The sequence below is a fragment of the Triticum aestivum genome, chromosome 4D (assembly GCF_018294505.1).
Source record: "Triticum aestivum cultivar Chinese Spring chromosome 4D, IWGSC CS RefSeq v2.1, whole genome shotgun sequence".
Taxonomy (NCBI): Eukaryota; Viridiplantae; Streptophyta; class Magnoliopsida; order Poales; family Poaceae; genus Triticum; species Triticum aestivum.
Window position 1 is genome coordinate 354,218,213 of NC_057805.1, and position 11,935 is coordinate 354,230,147.

Genomic DNA, 11,935 nt, shown 5'->3' on the forward strand with positions numbered 1-11,935 from the left:
TTTAATTTTCACTCTCATGATAGTTATTTTGTTGAGTTTGCTCCCACTACTATTGATGAGAAGAAATTTGCTTACGTGGAGAGTAATAAGTTTTCTATGATTTTGTGTCATGAAAAGAATGCTTTATGTGATGGTTATATTGTTGAATTTATTCAGGATGCTACTGAAAATTATTATGAGGGAGGAACTTATGCTTGTAGGAATTGCAATAATATCAAGTTTCCTCTCTATGTGTTGAAAGTTTTGAAGTTATGCTTGTTTTGCCTTCCTATGCTAGTTGATTCTTGTTCCCATGAATTGTTGCTCACAAAATCCCTATGCATAGGAAGTGGGTTAGACTTAAATGTGTTTGCCATGTGGTTCATGATGCTACCGTTATGTTTCAATTCTTTACTTCTATGTGAGCATCATTGAAGTCATCATGCCTAGCTAAAAGGCATTAAAGAAAAACACTTGTTGGGAGAAAACCAACACTTTTACCTACTGTTTTTTGTGTTCACATGATTAAGCTACTGTAGTAATCATGTTTTATAGGTTTTATTTCAATAAAGTGCCAAGTAAAGCCTTTGGGATAGTGTGGATGATAGTTGACTTGCTTCTGTGCAAAAAACAGAAACTTCTGCGTCCAGTGCAGGAATTCTTATATTTTACTGGAATGTGGAAAAATTCTGATTTTTTTTTACTATTGATGTGTATACAAATTCTCTACGTTGCCCTAATTTTTCAGAATTTTTGGAGTAGTAGAAGTATGGTAGTTATCCAGATTACTACAGACTGTTATGTTTTTGACAGATTTTGTTTTCAATGCATAGTTTCTATGGCTTATATTGCTCAGTATAAATTGTGGAAATGATATGCTACAGTAGGCATTGTGTGGAAACAATTATGAATCTTGTCTTTGACAGTACCAAAGTGGAATGGTTTGCTCTTTATCATACTAACCTACACTGGTATGGGTCGGTGCTATACAAACGGTTTTCAACCCCTTTCCGCGACGGCGTTCGGAACCGTCACCTAGTGAGTGTGGGTGATAGGGGGGTCCTTCCCACACGACCCAGAAACCGTCGGGGATATGCCCTCCTGGCACACACGCTCGGCAAAATGAGGCCGTGTGCGACCGGCGAGCACTCAAATACAGAAATACGTACAATAGTGCTAAAAAATACAATTATACAGGTGAAATCATTTCCGGTCGTAAGTACATCCCACACAGTCAGTCACCGCTAAACGTTTCCGTTCGTATATACATCCCACACAGTCACTCCAAGGAAAACGTTTGCGCAAGGTGGCGTAACGCAAACAGTTTTCAAGAGAATGTCGTGTGTGATTGTTTATTGATCCAACACGGTTTATTCCTAGAAACTGTGTGCGTTGCCTGAGGTCATTGCCCACGGTGTTTTCTCAATAACCGTTTGCAATAGGAAAACCCAATTAGCAAGCTAATTGGCCAATTATCGGGCTAATTGCCCTATTATTAATAATCCATTTACTAATCTAATTGGCATTCATATTAAGCACATAATATATTCCATTTCCATATTAAGGAAGCAGGATTTCGTAATTGAAATACATTGGAGTACAACATTATATAGCTTCAGCACTCAGCTACCCCATTACACAACTGCACCAGCAACAAGTTTCACATGCAACATCTAGAACCTTTCGAAATTAGCATCATAGACGGTACATAGAGAGATGCATCTCATCTGGAAAACTGCTGAAGCGGAAGGCGAATATTGAGCCTTCATTCATGTTGAAGGTCTTTGCAACTTTAGGCCAGTGTCTGTGGATGATTGACCGTCCATCCTTCGACCTCTTCAAGAACACTTAAATATTGAACCGTGGGTGTTGTATGAAAACTTTCCCCGCCTCCTGACCACAGAGGTGGTTTGAGAGGTAATCATTAGTGAAGCCTGAAAACAAGGATGTGCATAAATATCTTCTCTATATTGGAAATGGGGCAAAGGAATAAAAAAAGCAAGGTATAAAAGTTAGTACCATTTGTAAACCTCAGTGCTTCCCATTGTTTCCCTGCAACACATATAAGGTAGTTAGTCATCAGGTTAAGTAAGGGTTCACATGCTATCAATAAAATATGTTGATTATAAATAAGCACATTGCAGATTCATCAGATTAATTCAAGCCACATGGAAAACCATTTATCCAAACCAAGCATGATTAAGAACTAGGAAATATAGCACTTGTATATGTTTCTCATGTATTAAGTGCAGCCAAATTCGATTTATTCCTCACATGGTATACAATAACAGAATGCAGCCACAACAATTGAACATCGCATTGCAGAATTGAACCAAGCAGTTAACTAAACACCACAACAAATGAACCAAACGTTAAGTGAGCACCACATTGCACAATATAACATACTCCTAATAGAAGATCAGACAGTTAACCAAACCAAGCATGCTTAACAACTTGGAAATATAGCAATTATATTTGTTTCTCATGTATTTAGTACAGCCAAAATCGATTTATTTCTCAGATGGTATACAATAACAGAATGCAGCCACAACAATTGAACATCGCATTGCAGAATTGAACCGAGCAGTTAACTAAACACCACAACAAATGAACCAAACATTAACTGTGCACCACATTGCACAATATAACATACTCGTAATAGAAGATTAGACAGTTAACCAAACCAAGCATGCTTAACAACTTGGAAATATTGCACCCTGAAGAATTGGACATCACATTTGCAGAATTGAACCAAGCAGTTAACTGAACACCACATTGCACGACATATACAACATATACACTATAGCAGAAGATTGCATGGTAAAAAGTAGATAGCACAATTCACTAGAATTTGTTAAGGAAAGACAGTAGCTAGCAAACTGAACATGGGTCCTTATAGTGAGCTAATAAGACAAGCTACTCCTCATTGTCGGAGATATCAATGACGATTGGCTCCTTGTACATGGAAGAGGGCGAGGCCTCCGCATCATGGGTGCCCTCATTGTAGTGGTGAGTTGCCTAAGCTGCTCCGGGCACCAACCTGTTGGCTCTCGAGATGAGGTAAGCACGTGCACGCTGAGAAAACACCTCGTAGTCTTCGTCGAAGGCACCGACGGTGGCCTCAAGAAAACGCCACGAACTGTCGTTTAAAGCAGCCAACCGTGTCGCGGCGTCGGTGCGTGAGGCATAAACGGTGGCCTCGACGGTGAGGTGCTCCTCCAAGATCTGGGGGTCGGCACGAATGGCAGCCATCGCGACCTCATCCGCGCGTGCCGCCGCGATTTGCTTCTCCGCTGCAAATGCTCCTTGAGATCCTGGCTATACTGCATGCACCATGGCTTAGGCCGGCGCTTATTTGGTGGAGGGGTTGGTGATTTGGGTGGAAGGTGTCGCGCTCGCGCCGGTGGTCGGGGCATGTGGGATGTGGAAGGGGGAGGAGGATGGGGGTCGGGTGTGGATTACCTGCCTGGATAGGCGAGGCCGAGCAGCGTGAAGGAGGGTCGCCGGTGAGGAGGCGGTGCTGCAAGCAAGGAGTGAAGGTTTCAACTTGGAAAGGAAGGCGGAAACATGGGAAATGTAGCTTTTGGAAAGGGGGAGGGGGGCGGGGAGGAAGATATTTCCGCAGAAGCCGAAAATTTGGAATCGCTTCAGCGAAAAAACTGGCGCGCAAAGTGTCATCAGACATGGTCCCTTATTCAGAGTGGGCTATGGACTGTAGCCATCGCACCTTCTCGCGTAAGCCATGTGCGTACTATACTCCGACGGTGCTCTAAGATATTTTGTGTTGCATCTCACATGGTTGGTTATAATAAACTGTGTGGGATCTACTTGATTTTTCGTCTTGATTTGAATTACTGTCGGAGTAAATGGCCACAGGTAGCCTAACCGACTCCCCCTGGCTCTTTGAAAAATTATCAGGCCGATCGAGCCTTCAAGCATCCAAAGCACAGGGCCGCCTTCCCCTGGCCGGCTATCTCACGAGCCGACTCCTGGACGGTGACCCGGCCCTATAAACCTTCCCGAAGAGAACCTTCCCAAGGGTGCCGACTCCCAGAAGCCGGCCACAAGATGACCGACTCCCAGAAGCCGGCCAAGATTGCGCCCTCAAGGGCTGCACCCTTATAACGGTGACGAGACGGGACGTGGCTACAGTACAGCCTGCCACCCCCCGAATCCTGGAGCACGCGTGGCCACAGTGCGCCGTACGGGTCGGCCATCCCCCGTCCGGCGCGGCACTGTTGCCATGTTGACCATGACGCCACCCACGATAGGCGCCAGTACGGCCCGCGGGCGGCGGGCCCCTTCAGCCAGAGAGACGCTCGAAGGCGGCCAAGCCTCCCCCAGTCGGCCTGAGGCGTAGCCGGCTCCCAATAGCCGGCTACCTCCCTCCCTCAAAGTATGTGCATCATTAAGGAGACAAGACGAGGTAAGGCTACAGTGAGAGCCCGCCAGGCGGCGGCACTGTAGCCATGCTTACCTCGACAAAGCCCTCGTCATCAGGGGCGAGGCAACAGTAGCTATCCACCGACGAGACCCCCAGGCGGTGGGGCCGGCCTGTCGGCCAAGAGGCCGGCAGCCGGCGGGACCCACCAGTCGGCGGAGAAGCCGGCGAACACAGACACTGACGGCTGGGACCCGCGCCCAGCCGGATTACCATTGTATCCCTGGGGGGTAGGCCTATATAAACCCCCCAGGGCACCCATGCAAAGGGTTGATCTCTGAGAGTTCTAGACACCACATAGAGAGAAAAGGAGAGCTAGCCTTGCCCTTCTTCTTCCTCTAGCAAAACAGCTCAAGGAGCACTTGTAGCTACTTGTGTTGATCTAGTGATCATGCGGAGACCCCGCAGAGCAGGATTAGGGGTGTTATCTCCACGGAGAGCCCCGAACCTGGGTAAGATCCGCCGGCGTGCATGTCTTCGCCTTATCCCATTTCCAGGCACCGACGATGTCTTACTGGCTCCCACAATGATAAGCCACCCGTTGGCATATGTCGCACCTACCACCCGACATTTGGCGCCCACCATGGGGCCAGGTGCACCGTCGTACGGAGAGCTGTTCTGGACGGGAACCCTTTTCCTCCCCCGCGAGCATAGCCAGCCCGCCACGCCCGATGGCGCTTGCCCCGACGCGCTGCAAGACGTCGACGACGCCTGCGCGGCGAGCTGCCTCGCCGATCTTCTTGGCGAGGCTCGCATCTCCGACGAGCCTGCGTCCGACGCGGGCACAGACTGCCCCGAGAGCCGCCTCGTCAGCCTCCTCGACCAGCTCCACGTCTCCAGCGAGCTTGCTGTGGACTTGGAGTTGGTCGGCTCCACCGACCCGATGCTGGTCGACTCCGACACGGCGTCGCTTGACGCCTTCCCCACCAACGTGGTGATCATCAACGACCCTCTCCCTCGAGCCGATAGTGGCAGCAGCGCTGTCACTGAGGTGCTGGTCATCAGCCACGGCGCCGTCTCAGGCGAGAACGCCCATGACGCCCTACAAGCGGCTGCACGACTTATCCGTCCCCATCCCGGCCGGCGCCGACGCCGAGACTCTGGAGGCACGCCGCCTCGCCCTCGTCGCGGAAGGCCAGAAGATATCATCCATCAGACGCCTCACTGAGGCTCACCAACGCGAAGTCGACCGCGCCGCCTTTGGCACGCCGCCTCCTGGCGGGCCGAGCCGAGCCGGCTTCGTCAAGAAGCGCGGCGCAGCCATCGCCAGCATGCTAGGAGCAGACCGCCCAGTCTACGCCACGCCGCTCCAGAACCTGCGTGCCGCCCAGGCGGCCGCAGACGAGCTGAACGGGCTGGGGGCCGACGAGCTTCCCTACATGACTAGACGCATCCAGCAGCTGATCGACGCGGCTGCAGAGCGGCATGAAGCCAGCGCCCGCGCTGAAAGTCCTCACCCACGCCGAGAGCACGACGCGACATCCCGGACGCCGACTGCAGACGGCGCCCGCGCAAGAAAAGACAAGGAGTCGGCTGCTAGCAGCAGTCGGACTCGGCTCACCATCGAGCGTGACGCAGAAGGCCGCCCCCGAGCTGTGGAACGACGAGGCGATCCGCCTCCTCCCCCGCCTCGTGGGGAGAGATATCCCACCCCGCCGTCTGTTACGCATCCGACTCTCGGCGGCCGACTGGGCCACCGCGAAGGAGTCGGCGAGAGTGACGCCCGCCACCGGATCAACCGCCTAGCGCGATCCCTGGCGCTAGAAGAAGATGATGTCGGCCCGCCTTGCTTTGGCCCCCGCATCCGCGACGAGCCCTTCCCCAAAGGGTTCTCACTCCCAAGAGACACGCTGAAATACAACGGCTCCATGAAGCCGGAAGACTAGTTAATCGACTACTCCACCGCAGACCGCATAGCAAACGGCAACAGGCGCGTTGCCGTGAAATACGTCCCGCTCATGCTTCAAGGCACGACACGCACTTGGCTGAACAGCCTCAAGCCCTACTGAAGGAAATATGCCCTAGAGGCAATAATAAAGTTATTATTTATTTCCTTATATCATGATAAATGTTTATTATTCATGCTAGAATTGTATTAACCGGAAACTTGATACATGTGTGAATACATAGACAAACAGAGTGTCACTAGTATGCCTCTACTTGACTAGCTCGTTGGTCAAAGATGGTTATGTTTCCTAGCCAGACATGAGTTGTCATTTGATTAACGGGATCACATCATTAGGAGAATGATGTGATTGACTAAACCCATTCCGTTAGCTTAGCACTCGATCGTTTAGTATGTTGCTATTGCTTTCTTCATGACTTATACATGTTCCTATGACTATGAGATTATGCAACTCCCGTTTACCGGAGGAACACTTTGTGTGCTACCAAACGTCACAACGTAACTGGGTGATTATAAAGGTGCTCTACAGGTGTCTCCAATGGTACTTGTTGGGTTGGCGTATTTCGAGATTAGGATTTGTCACTCCGATTGTCGGAGAGGTATCTCTGGGCCCACTCAGTAATACACATCACTATAAGCCTTGCAAGCATTGTGACTAATGAGTTAGTTGCGGGATGATGTATTACGGAACGAGTAAAGAGACTTGCCGGTAACGAGATTGAACTAGGTATCGAGATACCGACGATCGAATCTCGGGCAAGTAACATACCGATGACAAAGGGAACAACGTATGTTGTTATGCGGTCTGACCGATAAAGATCTTCGTAGAATATGTGGGAACCAATATGAGCATCCAGGTTCCGCTATTGGTTATTGACCGGAGAGGTGTCTCGGTCATGTCTACATAGTTCTCGAACCCGTAGGGTCCGCACGCTTAACGTTACGATGACAGTTTTATTATGAGTTTATGTATTTTGATGTACCGAAGGAGTTCGGAGTCCCGGATGAGATCAGGGACATGATGAGGAGTCTCGAAATGGCCGATACGTAAAGATCGATATATTGGACGACTATATTCGGACTTCGGAAAGGTTCCGAGTGATTTGGGTATTTTTCGGAGTACCGGAGAGTTACGGGAATTCGTATTGGGCCTTAATGGGCCATACGGGAAAGGAGAGAAAGGCCCCAAAGGGAGGCTGCACCCTCCCCATGGACTAGTCCGAATTGGACTAGGGAGGGGGGGCGCCCCCTTCCTTCTTTCTCCTTCTCCCTTCCCTTTTCCTACTCCAACAAGGAAAGGAGGAGTCCTACTCCCGGTGGGAGTAGGACTCCCCCCTTGGCGCGCCCTCCTCCTTGGCCGGCCGCCTCCCCCTTGCTCCTTTATATACGGGGGCAGGGGGGCACCCCATAGACACAACAATTGATCTATTGATCTCTTAGCCGTGTGCGGTGCCCCCCTCCACCATATTACACCTCGATAATATCGTTGCAGAGCTTAGGCGAAGCCCTGCGTCGGTAGAACATCATCATCGTCACCACGCCGTCGTGCTGACGAAACTCTCCCTCAACACTCGGCTGGATCGGAGTTCGAGGGACGTCATCGAGCTGAACGTGTGCTGAACTCGGAGGTGCCGTGTGTTCGGTCGGATCGTGAAGACGTACGACTACGTCAACCACGTTGTGTTAACGCTTCCGCTTTCGGTCTACGAGGGTACGTGGACAACACTCTCCCCTCTCGTTGCTATGCATCACCATGATTTTGCGTGTGCGTAGGAATTTTTTTGAAATTACTACGTTCCCCAACAGTGGCATCCGAGCCTGGTTTTATGCGTTGATGTTATGCACGAGTATAACACAAGTGAGTTGTGGGCGATATAAGTCATACTGCTTACCAGCATGTCATACTTTGGTTCAGCGGTATTGTGAGATGAAGCAGCCCGGACCGACATTACGCGTACGCTTACGCGAGACTGGTTTCATCGTTGCGAGCACTCGTTGCGAGCACTCGTTGCTTAAAGGTGACTGGCGGGTGTCTGTCTCTCTCACTTTAGTTGAACCGAGTGTGGTTACGCCCGGTCCTTGCGAAGGTTAAAACAACACCAACTTGACAAACTATCATTGTGGTTTTGATGCGTAGGTAAGAACGGTTCTTGCTAAGCCCATAGCAGCCACGTAAAACTTGCAACAACAAAGTAGAGGACGTCTAACTTGTTTTTGCAGGGCATGTTGTGATGTGATATGGTCAAGACATGATGCTATATTTTATTGTATGAGATGATCATGTTTTGTAACCGAGTTATCGGCAACTGGCAGGAGCCATATGGTTGTCGCTTTATTGTATGAAATGCAATCGCCATGTAATTGTTTTACTTTATCACTAAGCGGTAGCGATAGTCGTAAAAGCAATAGTTGGCGAGACGACAACGATGCTACGATGGAGATCAAGGTGTCGCCCCAGTGACGATGGTGATCATGACGGTGCTTCGGAGATGGAGATCACAAGCACAAGATGATGATGGCCATATCATATCACTTATATTGATTGCATGTGATGTTTATCTTTTATGCATCTTATCTTGCTTTGATTGACGGTAGCATTATAAGATGATCCCTCACTAAATTATCAAAGTATAAGTGTTCTCCCTGAGTATGCACCGTTGCGAAAGTTCTTCGTGCTGAGACACCACGTGATGATCGGGTGTGATAGGCTCTACGTTCAAATACAACGGGTGCAAAACAGTTGCACACGCGGAATACTCAGGTTAAACTTGACGAGCCTAGCATATGCAGATATGGCCTCGGAACACGGAGACCGAAAGGTCGAGCGTGAATCATATAGTAGATATGATCAACATAGTGATGTTCACCGTTGAAACTACTCCATCTCACGTGATGATCGGACATGGTTTAGTTGATATGGATCACGTGATCACTTAGAGGATTAGAGGGATGTCTATCTAAGTGGGAGTTCTTAAGTAATATGATTAATTGAACTTAAATTTATCATGAACTTAGTCCTGATAGTATTTTGCAAATTATGTTGTAGATCAATAGCTCGCGTTGTTGCTTCCCTGTGTTTATTTTTGATATGTTCCTAGAGAAAATTATGTTGAAAGATGTTAGTAGCAAAGATGCGGATTGGATCCGTGATCTGAGGATTATCCTCATTGCTGCACAGAAGAATTATGTCCTTGATGCACCGCTAGGTGACAGACCTATTGCAGGAGCAGATGCAGACGTTATGAACGTTTGGCTAGCTCAATATGATGACTACTTGATAGTTTAGTGCACCATGCTTAACGGCTTAGAATCGGGACTTCAAAGACGTTTTGAACGTCATGGACCATATGAGATGTTCCAGGAGTTGAAGTTAATATTTCAAGCAAATACCCGAGTTGAGAGATATGAAGTCTCCAACAAGTTCTATAGCTAAAAGATGGAGGAGAATAGCTCAAGCAGTGAGCATGTGCTCAGATTGTCTGGGTACTACAATCGCTTGAATCAAGTGGGAGTTAATCTTCCAGATAAAATAGTGATTGACAGAATTCTCTAGTCACCATCACCAAGTTAGTAGAACTTCGTGATGAACTATAGTATGCAAGGGATGACGAAAGTAATTCCCGAGCTCTTCGTGATGCTGAAATCGACGAAGGTAGAAATCAAGAAAAACATCAAGTGTTGATGGTTGACGAGACCACTAGTTTCAAGAAAAGGGCAAAGGGAAGAAGGGGAACTTCAAGAAGAACGGCAAGCAAGTTGCTGCTCAAGTGAAGAAGCCTAAGTCTGGTACCTAAGCCTGAGACTAAGTGCTTCTACTGCAAAGGGACTGGTCACTGGAAGCGGAACTACCCCAAGTATTTGGTGGATAAGAAGGATGGCAAAGTGAACAAAGGTATATTTGATATACAGATTATTGATGTGTATTTTACTAGTGTTCATAGCAACCCCTCGGTATTTGATACTGGTTCAGTTGCTAAAGAGTAGTAACTCGAAACGGGAGTTGCATAATGAACAGAAACTAGTTAAGGATGAAGTGACGATGTGTATTGGAAGTGGTTCCAAGATTGATATGATCATCATCGCACACTCCCTATACTTTCGGGATTAGTGTTGAACCTAAATAAGTGTTATTTGGTGTTTGCGTTGAGCATGAATATGATTTGATCATGTTTATTGCAATACGGTTATTCATTAAGTTAGAGAATAATTGTTGTTCTGTTTACATGAATAAAACCTTATACGGTTACACACCCAATGAAAATGGTTCGTTGGATCTCAATCGTAGTGATACACATATTCATAATATTGAAGCCAAAAGATGCAAAGTTAATAATGATAGTGCAACTTATTTGTGGCACTGCCGTTTAGGTCATATTGGTGTAAAGCGCATGAAGAAACTCCATGCTGATGGGCTTTTGGAATCACTTGATTATGAATCACTTGATGCTTGCGAACCATGCCTTATGGGCAAGATGACTAAGACTCCGTTCTCCGGAACAATAGAGTGAGCAACTGACTTATTGGAAATAATACATACTGATGTATGCGATCCGATGAGTGTTGAGGCTCGCGGCGGGTATCGTTATTTTTCTGACCTTCACAGATGATTTGAGCAGATATGGGTATATCTACTTGATGAAACATAAGTCTGAAACATTTGAAAAGTTCAAAGAATTTCAGAGTGAAGTGGAAAATCATCGTGACCTGATCGCGGAGACAAATATTTGAGTTACGAGTTTGGTCTTCAATTAAAACAATGTGAAATAGTTTCACTACTCACGCCACCTGGAACACCACAGTGTAATGGTGTGTCCGAACATCGTAACCGTACTTTATTAGATATGGTGCGATATATGATGTCTCTTACCGATCTACCACTATCGTTTTGGGGTTATGCATTAGAGACAGCTGCATTCACGTTAAATAGGGTACCATCTAAATCCATTGAGACGACATCTTATGAACTGTGGTTTGGCAAGAAACCAAAGTTGTCGTTTCTTAAAGTTTGGGGTTGCGATGCTTATGTGAAAAAGTTTCATCCTGATAAGCTCAAACCCAAATCGGAGAAATGTGTCTTCATAGGATACCCAAAGGAGACAGTTGGGTACACCTTCTATCACAGATCCGAAGGCAAGACATTCGTTGCTAAGTATGGGTCCTTTCTAGAGAAGGAGTTTCTCTCGATAGAAGTGAGTGGGAGGAAAGTAGAACTTGATGAGGTAACTGTACCTGCTCCCTTATTGGAAAGTAGTTCATCACATAAATTAGTTCCTGTGACTACTACACCAATCAGTGAGGAAGCTAATGATGATGATCATGGAACTTCAGATCAAGTTATTACTAAACCTCGTAGGTCAGCCAGAGTAAGATCCGCACCAGAGTGGTACGGTAATCCTGTTCTGGAGGTTATGTTACTAGACCATGACGAACCTACGAACTATGAAGAAGCGATGGTGAGCCCAGATTCCGCAAAATGGCTTGAGGCCATGAAATCTGAGATGAGATCCATGTATGAGAACAAAGTATGGACTTTGATTGACTTGCCCAATGATTGGCGAGCCATTGAGATTAAATGGATCTTCAAGAGGAAGACGGACGCTGATAGTAGT